Source organism: Sphaeramia orbicularis, chromosome 4, assembly GCF_902148855.1.
Source record: "Sphaeramia orbicularis chromosome 4, fSphaOr1.1, whole genome shotgun sequence".
Lineage (NCBI taxonomy): Eukaryota > Metazoa > Chordata > Actinopteri > Kurtiformes > Apogonidae > Sphaeramia > Sphaeramia orbicularis.
This window is the reverse complement of record NC_043960.1, coordinates 25,796,953-25,819,029: the sequence shown is the minus strand read 5'-3', so window position 1 is coordinate 25,819,029 and position 22,077 is coordinate 25,796,953. Positions and strand designations below refer to the sequence as shown.

At 34.2% G+C, this 22,077-nt stretch overlaps 1 protein-coding gene across 1 annotated transcript in view; it reads left to right on the top strand.

The window, feature by feature from the left end:
- The window catches only part of nlgn1 (neuroligin 1), a 935,889-nt gene that overhangs the window by 286,348 nt on the left and 627,464 nt on the right, over nucleotides 1-22,077 (top strand). The gene's annotated exons all lie outside the window — the stretch shown is intronic.

Below are 22,077 nucleotides of genomic sequence, written 5' to 3'. Positions count from 1 at the left end.
TTTAATTTGGCAAAGCATAAAGATTTACAGTAAATAAGAACATTCATAGATGAACAGGAAAGATATTGTTCAGCCTGTGGCTCTCACTCATGGTGCAGCTCTACAAAAATACAAAAACAAACAAAACAAGAAAAGTACTCAGAGAGCACAGACCTCCACCAAGACAGATCTGTCGTGTGTGTCGCCCCCCCGATCGCCACCAAAATTTAATCATTTCTCCCTTGTGCCAGTATCAAAATTTCCAGAAATTTTCATGAAAATCCATCCATTACTTTTTGAGTTATCTTGCTAACAAACACACAAATACACACGGCAAACTGATCACAGTACCTCTTGGCGGAGGTAAAAAGGCCAATAAACATTGACATACACACATTAAGTCCAAATTAACACTAACACCACAACCCCGCTGAACCCCTGCACATAAAAATAACACATTTTCAACAACATGCCCAATACCCACAATGCAATGCGGAAATAAAAAGGTGTGGTCCTCACTCAAACTTAGTGATTTAAATCCATTCAACTTAAACTTTTTTGTACTTTCGACTATGTCCACAAATTAGTAGAATTTACTTAACATTTTATAGTAATGTAATAAACCTTAAATCATTTAAGAACATTGTGATTAAAGCATTTTAGTAAATACAAAGTCTGGGCTTACAGTGCAGGGCGATGTTTACAATTGTCATATTTGTTTCATAGAGAAGAAATGACACTTGTTTACAAGTAGAAGACAGTTATTGTATTGCAAAGTAAATAATGATAACTATGTAAAACATCTAGTTTCTAAGAAATAAAACATTGGAATTTGTTGGAATTAATTAAAAATGTTATGCAACTTGTTCCACAAAATATGATTATTTAAATGTCAAAAGATGTTGCAGTTAATTATAAAGATAACCTACTAATAAATCCAAAGTAACTGCGTCAATAAATCTAAAGTAAGGTGTTGCTTTAATGCAACAACTTGAGAATTACATTTTCTAATCAACAATATTGGTTTGGATTTACACACATTTTGTTGTAAATTTAGTGATGGAAGTCCGATTCTTTTAAGTAACTCGATTCTTTCGGTTCATTCGTCTGTTGCGAATCGATTCTGAATCGATGCAGGATGTTTTGTTAAATTAATGAACTGATTCGGAATCGATTCTCAATAGACAAATGAACCAAAAGAATCGAGTCAGTTAAAAGAATCGGACTTCCCATCACTAAATTTACAACAAAATTTTGATTTAGAAAATGTAATTCTTGAGTCGTAGCATTAAAGCAACACCTTACTTTAGGTTTATTGACACAATTACTTTGGACTTATTAGTAAGTTATTTTTGCAATTAACTGCAACATCTTTTTACATTTAAATAACCATATTTCATAGAACAAGTTGCATTACATTTTTTAACTAAATCCAACAAATTCCAACATTTTATTTCTTAGAGTGTAAGAAATTCATAGTAAGACGCCGACCTATGCAACGTATACCTCATTTGATTCTCATTTATGACTGAACAGATCTTTCAACGTGTATTGCTGTGTCTACTGTTAGCGATGTTACAATCAGACAAAGCTGACTGCAAAACACGGTTTGGGTTACATCCAAGTGGTTAAATAGTCCACAGAGGAAATACTGCCTAAAGGAAATCAGTAACATCTGCTTTAGCATATCCATGAAGCAAAACAGGTAAGGGTTGGACGTTTATTATTTGCTAAGTGTAACTAAACTCCAGAGTTCTGCACGAAAAATAAAGGAAAAGAACATTTCAGAACACATTGGTAAAACATGATCAGTGTGGCTAAACGGAAAGGGTGGAATGAATAAATTATGCTGGAAAACTGTCAGAAAATGTGTCAAAGGAAACACTACGTGACACAGCAGAAGGTTAATGCAGAATGTAAGACTCATAATATACATATGTGTTCTTCCGGCGCATATCAGGGAGTTATATTATAATATTGTGTCTTAAGCTTTGACTCATGAAGGCAGGACGACAATGTACATTCAGATTTAAGTATTTAACGTTGCATTCAGGTACTGTTTGGGAATATCTGGCCCTCATGAAGAGATAGGACTAATAGGCTGTTGTACAGGGTGGGGAAGCAAAATTTACAATGAACATTTAGTTGTTTTTTCTCAGCAGGCACTACATCAATTGTTTTGAAACCAAACATATATTGATGTCATAATCATACCTAACACTATTATCCATACCTTTTCAGAAACTTTTGCCCATATGAGTAATCAGGAAAGTAAACGTCAAAGAGTGTGTGATTTGCTGAATGCACTCGTCACACCAAAGGAGATTTCAAAAATAGTTGGAGTGTCCATAAAGACTGTTTATAATGGAAAGAAGAGAATGACTATGAGCAAAACTATTACCAGAAAGTCTGGAAGATACTATTAAAGAAGAATGGGAGAAGTTGACACTAAGTCAATCAGGAGTAATCAGGAAAGCAAACGTCAAAGAGTGTGTGATTTGCTGAATGCGCTCGTCACACCTCAGCTTTCGGTTTTGCGATAAATCTGACATTTCTGCGGTTCAGAACAGCATCGACAGTGAAGATCTTTTCAACTGAAAAGATCGTTACAATGGAGGACTTTTTCTTGAACCGTGTGAGAATTTTCTTGCACCTTTCCAATCTCTTTTCCTTCATAGCTGTTGTTAACAAGTGTTTTGGTGTTCTTGTGTAAGAGTTTAACTTCAAATCATATTTTACTGCATTTCTAACGCTCTTGTTGTCTACCTCAAGTTCAATTGCCATTTTTCTCATGGATTTGGTTGGATCCTTTAGGATTTTGGATTTGAGAGCTTTAATAAAAGCTTCGATACGTTTTTTGTTGCTTCCTCCACTTCCAGACTTTCTGGTAATAGTTTTGCTCATAGTCATTCTCTTCTTTCCATTATAAACAGTCTTTATGGACACTCCAACTATTTTTGAAATCTCCTTTGGTGTGACGAGTGCATTCAGCAAATCACACACTCTTTGACGTTTGCTTTCCTGATTACTCATATGGGCAAAAGTTTCTGAAAAGGTATGGATAATAGTGTTAGGTACGATTATGACATCAATATATGTTTGGTTTCAAAACAATTGACGTAGTGCCTGCTGAGAAAAAACAACTAAATGTTTATTGTAAATTTTGCTTCCCCACCCTGTACACTTATTAAGATGGAGTAGGTCTGAGGTAAACATAGATGGTTGGGCGTTTTGTTAAACATTGGCTGTGTTTGAAATGGTGTGCTTTAAACTATTAGCACTGATTCTGGCAAATGTAGTAACTAGAAAAACACTCAGAGTGCGTAGACCTCCACCAAAGCAGATCAACGCCCCCCACCCCCCACCCAATCACAACCAAAATCTAATCATTTGTTCCTTGTGCCAGTATCAACATTTCCTGAAAATTTCATCGAAATTTGTCCATAACTTTTTGAGTTATCTCGCTAACAGAAAGCCAACAACAAACAAACAAACCCTGATGAAAACATAACCTACAAAAAAAAGTTAAAAGTATGTGACAAAACTGAAATCCTGCCACTTGACAACCGTAGTCAGGTATACATATACTGCTTTAGCCAAATTTAGCCACATTTTCAATATGGTTCTAGAGCAGTCGGCATCATATATTGCATCCCACAATGCATTAGTGGTCTTTTTTCCCATCCCACTGTGGGTCAGTAGTAATGCAACTAGTATAATAGTGCAGAAATCTGTGATATATGTTCACAGATACCTGTGATTATTTGCAACATAAATAGCACAGCTATATCACAACTAAAACTGCCAATAACAAATATGACTCATCTTGTAGGTACTGGTGTAGAGTAAAATAAATAAATAAATAAATAAATAAATAAATATTCGATATACTTCACAGAAATAAAGTACATACATAAATAAGTAACATAAACGGGAAAATACATCAAATAACATTGATAGCTAGATGGGAATACAGGTTGCATGAAATAATAATAGACTAGAAAAACACTCGGAGAGCGCAGACATCCGACAAGGCAGATCACCCCACCCCCACCCCCCACCCCCTGATCAGCACCAAAATTTTGTCATTTGTTCTTTGTGCCGGTATCAACATTTCCTGAAAATTTCACCCAAATCCGTTCATAACTTTTTCAGTTTTCTTGCTAACAGACAGACGAACAAACAAACTAACAACCCTGATGAAAACATAACCTCCGCCGTTCCTTAGCGGTGGTAAAAATAATGTAATTATTTGATATAATCTATATTAAAATGATCACATATATGTACAGTTCTCGTCTTATAGTGTGATATGAAGAGTGTAAGCTATAGTGTTCATTTTTAGGCACATGAACAGAAACAGTATACCCATTTTTTTAGTATGTTTGAAACCATATAATGAAAAAAAAAAAAGGGATGGAAAGTGCATGCTGTATATGGGTGCATACCATAGTGGACTCCTCCTCAGCATATTTATCCCATAATGCAATGCAGTCATACAACAATATGTTGTCAGCGGGTGAACAGGGCCTAGTAGTTGGTAGTATTACACAGATATTGGTACAGTCCATAATATTACACATATGGTGGTACAGGGGAGATGAGCGAGTTACTAAGGTTACATGTCTTCAACTGGTAAAGATGCTTAAAGGAAGGGACGTGTTTTCACATCCTGAGCAGTCCATCTGGAAACAGTCTACTCCTTAGTTAGTCAAAAGTAAGTTGGATGTTAGTATAGATATTGTGTGTGTGGTACATCGTATGGGATTTTAGACAGACCATTTAACTGATACCATAGTAACAGTCACTACATCTGGTGGCACCAAATGACCAATTAGAACTAAAAAGATGGTTACCATGGTACCGGTCTGTTCAGTGGTACCAACTTGAAGAAAACATTGGTCATAATTTGTGGTTTAATGCTGTTGTGGAAAAACAGGAAGAGTGGACTTCTGACCTTATGGTTTATTAATGTCTGCAGCTTCTGGACCCTGGATTGGATTGTTTTCTTCTATTTTTCATAACACAAACAGTAGAACCACTCTGCTCTCACCCACTGTGTAAATGTCATGTCATGCATCTACTGTGCATAACCTCCATAAAAACAGGAACGGTGTAGTCAAAAGTTTCATTTCGGAGTTGAGTTCCAGCGTTTCTTAAAACAGTATAAAGATCCAGTGTTACTTCTGTGGCAGGTCCCAAATGAATTTTTCTCTATATTTAACCTTTCTTAAAGGATTTATCAGTATGTATTATAATATTATCCTCTGTATTTCACCTTTTTTCAGTGAAGATCAGGTATTTTCCAATATTTATTTCACTGGTCATGTAGCTGAATTAAAGTTGAGGGTTATTATAGCAAAAACAAGAGAAAACTGAAGAAAAAGTGAGTTTTTCAGCAAAAATATCAATAACTGAACATAAAACCAAGTATCTGAATCCACTGTCATTGATCCAACTCCATGGGTTTTACTGGTGAATCAGTGTTATAGAAGATGACTGTGTTTCCACGTTCACTTTGTTCTGTTTTTTCTTTTTGTTTTGTTTGTTTGTTAAGTGTCTTTGAGTGTCCAAAAAACCGCTAAATAATTGTGATATATTACATTGGGTTACAAAAAAAGTGTTTTTTTGCAAGTTGTCTCGGTTTTTTCAACTGAATTAGGACCATTTTGCACCGCTAAATCCAAAAATGACATCTGTTTTTCTCAGTCAGGTCAGATTTTTTTGCTAATTTGATTTTGAAAAATTTGATCTTCTCACAAAATTGATGACATTTTTGTGACTTTATCCGTTGATTTTTTATAGAGTTCTCACCCAAAATAGGTTTTAAGAGAAAAAAAAAAACAGGAACGGTGTAGTCAAAGTTTCATTTCGGAGTTGAGTTCCAGTGTTTCTTAAAACAGTATAAAGATCCAGTGTTACTTCTGTGGCAGGTCCCAAATGAATTTTTCTCTATATTTAACCTTTCTTAAAGGATTTATCACCATTTATTATAATATTATCCTCTGTATTTCACATTTTTTTCAGTGAAGATCAGGTATTTTCCAATATTTATTTCACTGGTCATGTAGTTGTTCATAAAAGCTGAATTAAAGTTGAGGGTTGTTATATCAAAAACAAGAGAAAACTGAAGAAAAAGTGAGTTTTTCAGCAAAAATATCAATAACTGAACATAAAACCAAGTATCTGAATCCACTGTCTTTGATCCAACTCCATGGGTTTTACTGGTGAATCAGTGTTATAGAAGATTACTGCGTTTCCACATTCACTTTGTTCTTTTTTCTTTTTGTTTTGTTTGTGAAGTGTCTTTGAGTGTCCAAAAAAAAAACGCTAAATAATTGTGATATATTACACTGGGTTACAGAAAAAATGTTTTTTGCAAATTGTCTAGGTTTTTTCAACTGAATTAGGACCATTTTGCACCGCTAAATCCAAAAATGACATCTGTTTTTCTCAGTCAGGTCAGATTTTTTTGCTAATTTGATTTTGAAAAATTTGATCTTCTCACAAAATTGATGACATTTTTGTGACTTTATCCATTGATTTTTTATAGAGTTCTCACCCAAAATAGGTTTTAAGAGAAAAAAAAAATCATTTTCTAACAGGATTCCTGTTATGTACAATGGTGTATTCACCGCAGATGTAGCAGAATACGACAGGCTTATTTTTGCAAGATCTTCTAGTCCACAGGTGTCAAACATGCGGCCCGGGGGCCAAATTTGGCCCGCCAAAGGTTCCATTCCGGCCCACGGGATGAAAGTGCAAAAATTAACCTGAACAGTCAAGGTTGTCCAGATCATTTTGGTTCAGGTTCCACATACAGACCAATGTGAGCTATAGTAAAAATAACAACACAATAACCCCTAAATAATGACAACTACAAATTTTCTTTGTGAAAAATTATGTGGAAAAAATGTAAGTGAAAAAAATAACATTACACTGTGAAAATATTTACATTTACAAAACTATTTTTTTCTACAATAAAATGCAAATAAATACATAAATAAAAACAAAGATGAACAACCTGAAATGTGCAATTTCAACAATATTCTGCCTGTTACTAAATGTTTTGTGCATTTATGGATCCGCTGTGATCTGTAGTTGTGTTAATAATAATAACAGATGTAATATTGTAGAAATTGATCAAATTTTAGTTCCAAACTCCAAAATTTTAACAATATTCTGCCTGTTACCAAATGTTTATGTTACACTGTGTGTAATGTACATGTATAAATAATAAGTCGAGGCATAATATTGTTCAAATTGCATTAACTTTTCAAATAAAATTTTTGTTTTTTCAGGAAATTCACTTGTTTTTTTGTAAAATATAAATATTTTCATAATTTAATTGGGGTTTTTTTTGTACTAAAACAAAAAGAAAAACTTGGATTTGTCATTATTTATAGGTTATTAAGTCATTATTTTGCTGGTCTGGCCCGCTTGAGATCAAATTGGGCAAAATATGGCCCCTGAACCAAAATGAGTTTGACACCCCTGTTCTAGTCGAAGCCATTTCATTCACCTGTAATATTAAAAAAAAAAAAACATTAATCATAAATCAGCAAAAGTAAAATCTTCAGAACTGGTTTATTGCGAGAAATATGAAAGAATTTTGTATCATATGATGTGAAAATGCCCATAAATGTAAGCAAAAATGTTAAAAAGCCAATATGTAGCATAGTTCAGAAAGTTGACCTGATTGAGCAAAATTAATGTGATTTTTGGATTCAGCACACCAAAATGATCCTAAATCAGCTCAAAAAACTTAAACAATAAATTTATTGTTGACCAGTGTTATTATTTATTATTATGTTTGGGTCTTTATGGTTTAAGGTAGTGGGTCTTGACGCTGTGGTTAATCAGTAATGGTGTAATCTGTACCACTATGTAAATCCAATACTGAAAAAAAACGCATCATAAATGATTGCACTTTATTTACCATTTCTCTCTCTTTATTATTTTAATTACTTTTGGTCAATCAGAGGAGTGGGTTGCTTTTGTTCCCCTCTGATTTGTCTAAAATGCCCCTTTGTGTCGACCAAAGAACAAACACAAAGACAGACATGTTCAGTTAAACTTCCGGTTAAGTGAAGTACCACCACCACTGTCTGCTATAATACCACTTTGTCTCCTTCTTCTCCTTGATACCACCCCCCACCTCCCCACCCACCCATCTCTGCTTCACTCCAATGTCCTCACATGGTCGTTTTTCATCCCCTCACCTTCATTGTCTCGCTCCGTTCCTTCACTTCATCGTTCTGTCTCGCTTCCTCTCCATCACTTCCTCTCACTTCTGCTTTCTCCCCCGTACCAAATGTCTTTTTATCTGTCTCTACAGTTTGTATGTTCGGGGACCGTTCAGAGTACATATTGGTAAAGAGGCAAGACAAACACCCAACTGCCTGCAAATGGAGCTGGCAGGGGAAATAGTGTCATAGTTATTTTACTGTTTTGTGTTATTGTACCGCTCATGCTCTCCTTCCTGCACAGTTTTTATGTCTTTCCGACAAAGATAACATGGACAGTTTAGGGGTATGACCACAAAGGGAGATGTTTCTGCCTGTTTTCTTTTTTATTTGTATTATACAGGGTGTATCAAAAAAAAACTATACGTCTTGAAAAATTCCCCTCCAGATAATTTCTGGAATTTTCTTTTATGGATGTTGGTAGATTGGGGATTGGTGGATATTTGTCCAAATTTACAGGTTAGGGTTAGGGTTAGGATTAACCCAGATATATGCAGTGTTGCATTTCATTACATGAGAAAATGAAATCATGAAGATTTCGGTCCATTTGAACAGGACAAATAGAAAAAAAGAGGCTATAAATAGAAATAAAGCATGTGGAAAACTATAATACTACAGGGTGTATGAAAAAAACTATACATTTTGAAAAATTAACCCCAGTTCCGCAATTTATAATTTTTGGAATTTTTGTTTTTTTTTAATGGACGTCGGTAGGTAGGGGATTGGTGGATATTTGTCCAAATTTACAGGTTAGGGTTAACCCAGATATATACGGTGTTGCATTTCATTACATGAGAAAATGAAATTGTGAAGATATCGGTCCATTTCAACAGGACAAATAGAAAAGAAGAGGCTATAAATAGAAATAAAGCATATGGAAAACTATAATACTACAGGGTGTATAAAAAAAAACTATACATTTTGAAAAATTACCCCCAGTTCCGCAATTGATAACACTGGGTTACAAAAAAATGTTTGCAAGTTGTCTAGGTTTTTTCAACTGAATTAGGACCATTCTGCACCGCTAAATCCAAAAATGACATCTGTTTTTCTCAATCAGGTCAGGTTTTTTTTTTTGCTAATATGATTTTGAAAAATTTGATGCATGACTTGCATACCATGTGTGGCACCCAAACTTTATCTTGGTCACCAAGTTTAATACCAAAATAAGATTGGTAAACACACTTCATGAAACTTGTGACTTGATTCCTGTTAGGTACAATGGTGTATTCACCGCAGATGTAGCAGAATACGTCAGGCTTATTTTTGCAAGATCTTCTAGTCGAAGCCATTTCATTCACCTGTAATATTAAAAAAAACAATCATAAATTGGCAAAAGTAAAATCATCAGAACTCCTTTATTGCAAGAAATATGAAAGAATTTTGTGTCACATGATGTGAAAATGCCCATAAATGTAAGCAAAAATGTTAAAAAGCCAATATGTAGCATAGTTCAGAAAGTTGACCTGATTGAGCAAAATGAATGTGATTTTTGGATTCAGCACACCAAAATTATCCTAAATCAGCTCAAAAAACTTAAACAATAAATTTGTTGTTGACCAGTGTAATTTTTGGAATTTTGTTTTTTTTTTTTTTATGGATGTCAGTAGGTAGGGGATTGGTGAATATTTGTCCAAATTTACAGACCCAGGTTTTCATGCATGAATGAGCAGGGGCAAATTCTGCAATCCAACTTAAAACTGGTTTGCGTGAAGTAGCGGTGGGTCTGTAAATTTGGACAAATATCCACCAATCCCCTACCTACCGACATCCATAAAAGAAAATTCAAAAAATTATCAAATGAGGAACTGGGGGTAATTTTATATTTTTTTGATACACCCTGTAGAAACATTTCATTCAGATAACATTATATCTTAAGATATTGCAGCGTGTGCTATAGATTTTCTTGCTCTGAGGTATTAATGAATCACCTTAGAAAAACTGTTTTTTTTATAGGGCCTTTAACTGCTTATTAACAATACTTCATTGGATTTAGAAACAAGGACGATTTATTTTATTATTTCTACACAAACATAATTGCTTTCTCCACTGCACAACTATAATCTTCTAAACAAAGCATCCTATTGGTAATTTGTGAAAGGTCTTGAAATAGGCTGAATACTATATCTTACACCCTGTGGTAGTCACCTACAATAATGTAAATAAAATATAGTATTATAATCATCAGCTAGACGTTAAGAGTCCACTCTATTACTTGAGGCTATGCATAATAAGGCTCACCAGTGTCAGTGAGGTGAAGTCAAAGTAAATAGCCTTCTGTGGTGTATTTAACCACAGATCACATTATTTAGCTAAGACGACCAGTCAGTTCTGAAGTGCAACACAGAAGCTCAGTTTTACTCAGTGTAGGTGGTTTTATATTTATGGATGTTACAGTATCATCAGGGTCGACAAAGCAAGACTGTAAGAATGGTTTTTACATAAAAAAACTGCATTTTTGAGGACCTAATCATCCTCTAAAACTCACAAAATGTAAGCCCCTCAGGTAAGGTAAGGTAAGGTAAGGTAAGCTAATGTAAGGTAAGGTAAGATAAGATAAGGTATGATAAGTTATGATAAGGTAAGGTAAGATAAGTTATGATAAGGTAAGGTAAGATAAGATATGATAAGGTAAGATCAGATAAAATATGGTAAGGTAAAGTAAGATAAGATAAGTTATGATAAGGTAAGGTAAAGTAAGGTAAGATAAGATAAGATATGATAAGGTAAGATAAGATAAAATATGGTAAGGTAAAGTAAGATAAGATAAGGTATGATAAGGTAGGGTATGATAAGATATGATAAGATAAGGTAAGATAAGATAAGATAAGTTATGGTAAGATAAGATAAGATAAGATAAGATAAGATAAGATAAGATAAGAAGATAAGTTATGATAAGGCAAGGTAAAGTAAGGTAAGATAAGATATGATAAAGTAAGATAAGATACAATATGGTAAAGTAAAGTAAGATAAGATAAGGTATGATAAGGTAAGGTATGATAAGATAAGATAAGATAAGATAAGATGATACATTTTCGATCCTGTTTTTTGGTTTGATGTTTGTCAAATTTACAACATAATTTTACCATTTAAGACAGTTTTTTTTTTTTTTTTTATAAAACTGTTGAAAGATAAGACTGTGAAAATATGTAAAGACTACATATAATATATGTAAAACACAATAAATACATTCATATAATAGTTTTATTGTCGATCATCTTGTTTAAGCTTTGGTAACATTTTAAGAACATTCTGTTTTATATTATTCAAAGTGAGTTTATTTGAGTAGCTAAGTAATTATTTTTTGTTGATGTATTAATTAATGACCAATTTATTTTATTTTTCATATCAATGAAAGAGGGCACTTTTCAGTTTATATTTTTGCACACAAAATTTACTTTAAAAAAAAAATGTGTTATTTATCATATATTACAGTATATGTTGTTTGTTGACAAAGTTTTGAAAATATAAACAGACACCTTTGGCTCAGGAACAAATTTTGCCTAATTGTTTTCAATCAGAAATGCAGAAGCGTAAGTTGGGGGTACTTGGCTAAAAAAAAAAAACAAAAACGTATATTTCAGGGGGTAACCCACTGTAAAAAGTTTGAGGACCGCTTCCATAGCCTCCTGAGACCCAGGAAAGTACAAGTTTTGGCTTTTTTACATTAAATAATTACCTTTTTTTGAAAAAGCATAATGCAACAGTTTATTCAGATGCATTTTTTAAATTTTTATGGACCGTCCTTTGTCTTGGATAGCGGTTTTTTTTTTTTTTTTTTGGCAATAAAGCTGTCAAACTCTTGTCCCTTACAAAGGACAAAAATGCATTGCTGGGTCTCAGGAGGATAGGGTCAGGACTATACCTTATGTCCAACATGATGTCAGCTATCTCTGTGCGTTTTTGTACTACAAATTCCTCAGAACTTAACATTTGGTGAGTTTCTTCTAAAAACCTTTGCAATAAGTTGAAATGAAGCAACACTGAGGTTTTGCATCAGACGTTGCCGTGGGGATGCAGAGAAAAGGCTCAATAGCTTTAAAATAGAATTATAATAGAATTTTTTTTTTTTTTGAAATCTTTGTACTGTTGACTCACTTTTTCATATTTAACTCCTTTGTACAACATCTACATGCCCATTTACCTAAAAGGAAAAAAAAAAAAAAGTCTGTATATACATCATGAACAATAGCATTTCAGCAGATTCAAATAGCCATGCACAAGTGGATTTAATGTATATTCAGCAGCTAAAGTAATAATCTGTTTTTCTAGTCACAGCAGCACCATAAAGAGATTTCCACACAACATTAGAGTGTGTTTTCTTCATATTGCCTTATGCCCTATCTTCTTTTTGTGCTGTTTGTCTATTCAGCGGAGGATCGTGGGATCATTTATCATGTTTTGCCTTAGCAGTTGTGTGACTGGCTGATACTGTAGAGCAGGGATGTCAAAGTTATTCTAGTACAGGGGCCACATACAGCCTAATATGATATAAAGTGGGCCGGACCAGTAAAATAACACCGGTCAAAAACAAATTTATTACATTTTTTGAGCTGATTTAGGATAATTTTGGTGTGCTGAATCCAAAAATCACATTAATTTTGCTCAATCAGGTCAACTTTCTGAACTATGCTACATATTGGCTTTTTAACATTTTTGCTTACATTTATGGGCATTTTCACATCATATGATACAAAATTCTTTCATATTTCTTGCAATAAATGAGTTCTGAAGATTTTACTTTTGCCAATTGATGATTAATGTTTTTTTTTTAATATTACAGGTGAATGAAATGGCTTCGACTAGAACAGGGGTCTGCAACCTTTATTATCAAAAGAGCCATTTTGCCCCCTCTTCCGCCAAAAAAAATAGTCTGGAGCCGCAAAAAGTAACAGAGCTTATAAACTTTTAAAAGTTTTAATCTTTTTTACATTTTATCTGTTACAACCACTGAATACAACAAACAGAAGTGCAGTGTGGAATGGATTCTGGAGTATGATTACTCTAAAAGTACACAGTAAAAGTATTTCACAGTATTTGTGCTAATAGTATATGAAGTACTAATACCAAAAATACTAAATTCACGAGGTACTCATTGGAAAAAAAAAAAAAAAAAAAAAAATATTCATCATTGAATTTAGTCTTAAAGCCTATTTCAGATGAAAAAACAAACATTTTTGGAGCTTGGAAGGGATTTTTGAGTATGATTACTTCAAAAGTACACAGTAAAAGTAGTTCATAGTATTTTTGCTAATAGTATTTGAAGTACTAATACCAATTATAAAAAATTCATGAGGTACTTATTGGAAATCATAATTTTATTCATCATTGAATTTAGTCTTAAAGCCTATTTCAGATGAAAACAAACACTTTTGTAGCTTGGAATGGAATCTGTTGTAGGATTACCCCAAAAGTACACAGTACTCATACTCATTCAGTTGCTCCATGAAAAGTATCGCTATTTATGAAAATTATTCTCTTCAAAACTCAACACTGCCTCCGCAGTTCCCAGTTGTACTGCTCCATATTCTCCCGGAAAATGGACAGAATTATGTGAGTAATATACAAAGGACGGACAGAACCCTTCGTCCGTATCCGTCTGCGTCTTTAACGTAGAGCAGAAATGAGCCCTTACTTTTGTTGTCTGGAAGGCACATTTGCTCCATGCAGCTCATCTACCGTAATTGTCGAATAAGTAGCGCGCAAGAAAAACGCTAGCGGCTGGACTGACCATACAGAGGAGAATCGCAGCTGGCTTGACCGCAGTAAAGGGAGGAGCCACTACAAGGAGGATGAAGGGCTGCATGCGGCTCCGGAGCTGCAGGTTGCCGACCCCTGGACTAGAAGATCTTGCAAAAATAAGCCTGACATATTCTGCTACAGTTTGTAACACTTAATAAATACATCCTGTTAGAAAATGATTTTTTTTTCTCTTAAAACCTATTTTGGGTGAGAAGTCTATAAAAAATCAACTGATAAAGTCACAAAAATGTCATCAATTTTGTGAGAAGATCAAATTTTTCAAAATCAAATTAGCAAAAAAACCTGACCTGATTGAGAAAAACAGATGTCATTTTTGGATTTAGCGGTGCAAAATGGTCCTAATTCAGTTGAAAAAACCTAGACAACTTGCAAAAAACATTTTTTTTGTAACCCAGTGTAATATATATAATAGTAACAATAGTATAAGAACTTTCGAGTGAAAAAAGTAAAATTCTGTACTTGGACTTGAACTGTACTTGGACATAACACAAACAAATATGAACAACCTGAAAATGCAAAGTGCAATATTAACAATATTATGCCTTAATTTATCATTTATACATGTCATCACAATGTACAGATCACAGTTTATCTACAAACACACAAAATATTTAATAACAAGGAGAATATTTTTAAAATTCCACATACATCTATTAGGCCATTTCAGGTCATTGGCATTTTTTGTAAAAGGCTAGTGTGTAAATGTAAACATTTATGTGAATTGTAACTTTTTTTTTTACACTAAAACAAAAAGAAAAATTTGCAGTTTTCATTATTTATAGGTTATTATGATAGTATTTTACTGGTCTGATCCACTTTAGGTTGAATTGACCTAAAATGATTTTAACATCTTTGATTGTTAATATCTTCCGTGTAATTTTTGCATTTCACAAATTCACCCCACGGGCCAGATTGAAGCCTTTGGCGGGGGCCGGATTTGGACCCTGGGCCGCATGTTTGACACCTGTACTGTAGAGGAATGAATCAAGAAAGGACGAAAGGTGCAGAGTGAGGGGGCTTGACTTACTGACTTGACACTGTAAACACACTATACTGTAATTATAGACCGCCATGGCTTTGTTCAAATACTGTTTGTATTCAACACAATCATATAATACTGCAGTAACTATAATTTACTCTATATATTTACACCTTTCTGTCTGTGACATTTTCTTTGGATAATAAGGTCCTTTTTTTTTTTAAGGGGCTCAATGAAATAGTATTGGTGTGGGCTGATCTATAAAGAATGCATTTTGGGTAAAAAAAAAAAATAAATAAATAAAGTAAGTTAGTCTGACTTTAGAAATAACAGAAAGTATTTTTTTAAAATCCTGGTTTATATATGTTTTTTTAAACTCATACTGTACAGTATATGTTGACTTTGTATCTATTTATGTTATATTTCTCTACTCTGTCAGTAATTCATTCATATTATATTTTGACTTTTATTATTTTTTTACTCAAATGACTGCCTTTTTAAAAAATACATATTTTATATATTTTTTATTTTAATGAACATACAATCAGAAACACAACAATATAACACTCCAAACAAACAAAAAACCCTTCTGACCCCCCTCCTACTACCCTCAATAAGAGCTACGGTGAATAAAATAAACTATTGATAATAATATCAGTTTGTGCATTACATATTGACCATACACACATTTCAGTGAACATTAATATGCGTACAGACACATATATCCAATGCATCATAAATCCATAATTCGGTCCTTCTCTTCATTTCTATTTCTATTTCTATTTCTGTTTCTATTTCACAATACTAATACTCCAGCCACGGAACTAGTAATAAGCTATTTTGAGGTCATAAAGGTGGTAGCAACAGTCCTTGTCCAGTTCTAGACATTTGCACATTTAGGTTATTCATGAGACTGCCTTTTTTTTAAACTACAATTTGTCTTAATTATGGTTCAATATATGGGTGCGTCTATGAAACTGGGTTCATTTTGATACCTTCCACTTTACCAGCTTTTTAGACCCAATAACAAAAAAGAAATTTAGACATAATTTCCCCCAGGATGGACCTATTGATGATCTCAGATAAATGCAAAATCAATTATAGTCTTGCTCTGAGCCATCCCAAAATTAATGAATTTTTAATAAAATTTTGGGTCCAAAAATAGGACCAAAATTGGGACAAGAAATGCTACTTAGGTGTCAGTGCATTTGATCTGGAAAACATGGCTATAAATGGTCTTATATACCACTATAAATGAAAATGCTGTTAAATTTGATAATCCTAGTGGTTTTTCTAATCCAGACATGTGGGTTTTTCATGACTCTCATTCTCATTCCAGGTTTCGTGTGTAACCGCTCGTGTCCACCCGTGTTACATGCAGAACCTGCCCATTTAAACATATATAAATAAAGAGTGATTTTGCAGCAGCGGTCATTTTTGTGAAACACTCTCCCTTGCTCAATTACATTCCCAAATTGTACCTGTGAGAGAATAAAAAGATAGTAGAAAAAATAGTAGCTCGTAATTTCCATGTCTTTTTTGCCATGTCACACGATTTTTGTATAAAAATAATAGAAAAAATATTAAAATGTGTTTCATGTGAAAAATAGTTTCTCTTTTATCTCAGTAAATATTTATTTTTACAATAGACCCAAAGCGCTTCTAAACTTGCTTCATAACATTAGTCTATATCTGGTTTGAATTTTAACCCAGGTACCAGTTTCATAGAAGCACCTGTATGTTTTATTTTTATTTTATTGGTTTTGGTTCACTTGTATTATTATTTTTAATAGTTGGTTGCTAGTTTTCAGATCATTTTATTTTTTGAATAGGTTTAAATCTGCTTTTTTTAAAAAAATATGTTCATCTTATTTGCATTATAGATTTAATGTTCATTATCCACATAGTTTGTGCCTACACCTTGTACCCCTTTTCAGCTAAAACAGTCGTCTCTAGAAAACCCATGGGTTGCTTGAATATAAAATTACTTCACTTTTTTTTTTTTCATTAATAAATAACGTCGAATTAAACATTAAATCATAGTTTCAAGCCTAATAATCTTCAAGTTGTCTGTAAATTGAGGGTGAAGAGAATTGCAGTAATTTTTTTTTTTCCTTTTTTCAATTTGAATTTAATCATATCTCATAAGTGATATATTCAGAAATGTATTGAAACTTGTAATTTGTTATTATCAGTTCCCTGTAACCAGGTGTAATGTTAGCCACCAGGAGTAATCCAGTGGATTACACCATTAATTGTAATTTTAATCGAGCGGTGAGGAATCATGAAACAGATTATATTTTTAAAGTGTTATCTGATCGATTTGGGATTGTTGCTTTAAGTGGCTGTTGCTCATTGAGCTCTGGATCCATTTGAAAGGAGGAGGAGATCAATTAGCCAGGCCAACTGCTGACGCTATTGACTAATATGCAAACACAGGGATCGATTTAGGCTTTAGGCTGCAGCGCTGAAGCATTTTCTACCCAAACGGCGAGGATGAACAGCACCAGCCATTAGTCACAGAGAGGTGAGCCAGTGCACTGAGGGAGGAAGAGGATGAGGATTAGACTGATTTTTAATTCGTCTGAAATTGTGCTGGGATTAACCATCAGATCCAGTTAGTATGGTCCACCATGTGTGTTCCTGCATGAACACAGCTTACATATGAGTTTTTTAGTATTTCGCAGCATATATCGGACTTAGGTGTGGAAGTTTAAAGCTGACACTGAATATTGCAAGATGTCTTTCATGTTATTACGGAATATTTTCACTTCATATTGAAGCATTTGCGTGTTATAGTAAGACAGTTTACAATGACATTATAATTTGATGTTTAACAAGATACATTCCAGTTAAAACACAATACCTTTACAATATATCATCACCATGTGTTCATATTAACCCATAAAGACCCAGTGTGACTTTTGCGGCAGTTCCAAAAATGAATTTTTCTTTCTATTTAACCTTTCTTAAGTGATTTATCACCATTGATTTTAATATTATCCTCTGTACTTTGCATTTCTACAATAAAAATCAAGTATTTTCCCACGTTTAATTTACCGATCATGTAAATGTTCTTAAAAGCTCGTATCAAAGTTAATTGTCATGATATCAGAAACAGAGAAAAATGAAGAAACTGTGACTTTTTCGACAAAATCTATCATTAACTGAACATAAACCAAGTGTCTCCATCCACTGTCATTGATTAAACTCCATGGGTTTTACTGGTAAATCAATGTTGTAGAAGATGACGGTGTTTCCATGGTAACTACAGAGCCTCTGAACGTCCAAATGGGTCATATCTGATGACCATGAAAACATGAAAAACTTTGATTTATACCAATTATTTACATGTATTGATAGGAATAGTAGGTCAGAAGTTATTAAACATCTTATATTGGTAGATGATTTTGGTGACCAGTGGTTGTTTGGGCCTTTATGGGTTAAACTGTGACATTTTTACATTATAGTAAAATATTTCCATATTTTCATGTTACAACACAAGATATTTCCATCTCATATATATATTTTTTTAACCTTTTCATGGTATGACATATTGACGTTACATTGTACTTTATTATACTTCATATTATATGTGACATTAATCTGTTTTCTGTTTTTGGCCTGGAAGCGATATGCCCGAGCAGAGATAAGGAACAAAACCTGTATGTCTTTAGGGAGCTGCAACCCTACCTAAGAGAAGTTAATTATAAGGGTTTCTAAAGGGGATTAGTGTCTCATGATGGTCTAAATGTATCCAGGAAGATAAGCTTTTTTTTTTTTTTTTTTTCTGACAGAGACATAAAAAAGAATCCTGGCACTGAATAAATGTAGATACTTGCTTTCATGGGATCTAAATACAGAGCATTTCCTAAAATATGTGTGATTCCTTGACACACTTTGTCCTATCTATGGATTGTTGAAGAGATAGGCTCAGCTTGCCAAGGCTTTGGTGCGTGTCTGAAGATAGATGAGCGAGATTTGTCATTCAGCCAGAGCACCTGTAATTACACAGAAGAATTATGGCTCCACGCTAAAATTACTGACTGAATAATAAGCAGAATCGCTAACACTTAGATCCATTTCACAGGTGCTTCACACTTAACCAAAAGGTAATTGGGTGTGGGACACAGTTTTCTGAATAAAGGTTTTGCACCATATGAGATAAGATGGCTTTGGAAAGTGTCCACTGGTGAAAGAGGATCGGTACAGACAGTCCTCCTCCTTTATCTGAAGAAAAAACACTTGGTGATTAAAGTGCTTTTATAGCCAGGCTCCACCCATGTACTACATTTTCTATTCTCATACAAATTTATTGCAGTTACTGGTGAGAGACAAGTATTTTTTTTTTTTTTTTTTTTTTAGTATTATTTTATCCAGTTTGAATTATGCCACCCTTTATATACTTAGCACCGTTAAAAACGCATGGGTCAGAATAATATGTATATGTCGAGGCCCAAAATGGAATCTGGCCCGATTCAGAATCGGGCCGGCCCAGAATGGAATTCTATTCTAGGCCGGCCTAGAATGGAATCCTGCTGCTATAATGTTATTTTTATACCATGTTTAATGCAAATGATCTAAATTATTACAAAAATCAATACATGGAATTTGCAAATATGTGGGAAAAAAAATTAAACAAACAATATTTTAATTGTAAACTATAATACACTTTATTTACAAATAGAACCTAGTGGTACTCCCCACCAATATATGGTACAGTGAAATCGACTGAAATTGACAATAGTTACTCAAGGTATGTAAGACTGAAAATGTAAAATTATGACAAATTATGGAATTATGGATCATTTGCATTAAACATGGTATAAAAATAACATTATAGCAGCAGGATTCCATTCTAGGCCGGCCTAGAATAGAATTCCATTCTGGGCCAGCCCGATTCTGAATCGGGCCAGATTCCGTTTTGGGCCTCGACATATATTTGGAGATATATTAAATTAATCGGTTTGGGGTTACCTTCATATTATAGAGCAGTGGTTCTTAACCTTGTTGGAGGTACTGAACCCCACCAGTTGCATATGCGCATTCACCGAACCCTTCTTTACTAAAAAATACAATAGGATTTTTTTCAAATTCAAGACACAGGCATATGTTTTACCGGTGCACAAAATGAACCGTGCATTAACGTCACTGTGCTCAAAGAACAAAACCAATACAGTGCATGAACTTACACCAAATTACATACCTTTTCACAAAGACTTGACCTTTTTAATACAACCACACTGAAATAGTTTTAATTTTTAACCTTATGTATTCCAATAATGAACTTATTGTATTTATGCTATTTATCATTTTTAACATTTTAACACACACTCATCACCTAATTTCCATCAGGCTACAATAATAATGAATATTTACTGCAAATCAGTGTGACTTCTGCTGTTGTGTATATGTATGTGTAGGCCGTCAGGTCAGCCCGGTTTTCATTTCATGTCGCTCCGCACTTTCCGAACCACGCAATTTTGACATAAAAAAAAAAAAGATAATTGCATGTCTCTCTTCCAGCACACCTGACGGTCGTTATCAGGCTTCGGCAGAGTTGGATGATAGGCTTATCATTTGAATCAGGTGTGTTGGAAGAAGGAAACATCTAAAACATGCAGGATACCGGCCCTTGAGGATCTGAGTTTGACACCCCTGGCCCACTGGAACGGTTTGGGTTGACTAGACTGCATTGCATATTCTTCCGCCAGCGCAGAATGTGTGCGTCATCGCGACGGGACAAGATAACGAGCATGCGCAGAATGGAAGGAATAAAGTCCAAACGGAATAAAGGGTTTACATGTCCAAGGAATAATTTAGATCGGAATTAAAAGGGGATTAAACCAGTGACTTTATTCGGATTTAAATTTATTCCGAACTATTGTTTTTCAACTGGAATAAGATGTTTACATGGTCATCTTAAATAGGATCTAACGTTTATTCAGATTAAACCAGGAATAAAAGTTGTCATGTAAACGCACGGACTGTGGTGGTTTGTTTACAATGGATGGTTTTTAATAAGTTGTACAGATAAATGACCATGCGGCCATCGGGGGCCCTCTTCAGCGAGGGGGCCCTAGGCAGCTGCCTACCTTGCCTACGTCACCCCGGCGGCTCTGTGTAACACAGGCCAAAGTTGCAGAGGTGACATCATCTGAACTTTTTCTCTCCAGACTACGTTCATGATCCTGCTGTTGAAGCTGTCTCTGCAGCCTCCACATGACCAGACATGTTGTTGGTTTTGCACTTTTTAATACATTTCTACCTTACTGTCAAAGTCTGAGGTGTGATATAGGCTGCTAAAGCAGTGTCTACTTTGGTGTTTGTGGTGTGGATCACATGTGTGGAAACATGAAGTCCATTCAGCTGTTTCACACAAAACTAGATGTTTGTTTTTTATCTTTGGAACAAACGACAACTTTCTTGGCTTGTAAAATTATGTTTTAAGCTGAAAAACATTTGTGCTTCTAGTCATTGGCAGCCATATTGAGATTTTTTTCAAATGTTACATCCAATGGTGCACAGTGGCTCTGTGTAGAGGCACAAGGTGAAACTGGTGCTTTTTTGGCGTAATTTTTATCCCGCCCCCCGAAGGGGAGGCAAGAGGTATTGTTTTGAGTTCAGTTTGTTTGTTTGTTAACACTCCAGCAGCAAAAGAATTGGTTGAATTCATACCAAACTGGGTTTATAGATTCCCAGTGACCCAGAATAGACCTGATTACATTTTGGGAGAAGTACGTCAAACTTAAAATTTTTAATGATTTTTTTTAAATCTTTTTTTTCCTCCCGTTTACTTATAATGGGCAAAATTTCAGAAGTCTATAAAACATCAATTTTGTTTCAATTTATTTCAAACTTGTCACATATATAGAGGCAATTGATATGCTGACATCACCACACGTATAGACATGATGACATCAGCTGGATCGATGCCAAAGTAAGCTACAATACGTGCAAGGGGCGGGGTTTGTTGTGCCTGGAACCACTTGTTTATCTTTGCAATTATCCATTAAATAAAAGAGTCAGATTTTGCTATTTAACTGTATCTATAGGTTGTTTGACAGTATAGACTTGAAGGAAACCACTGAACTTTGTTACTTTTTCAGC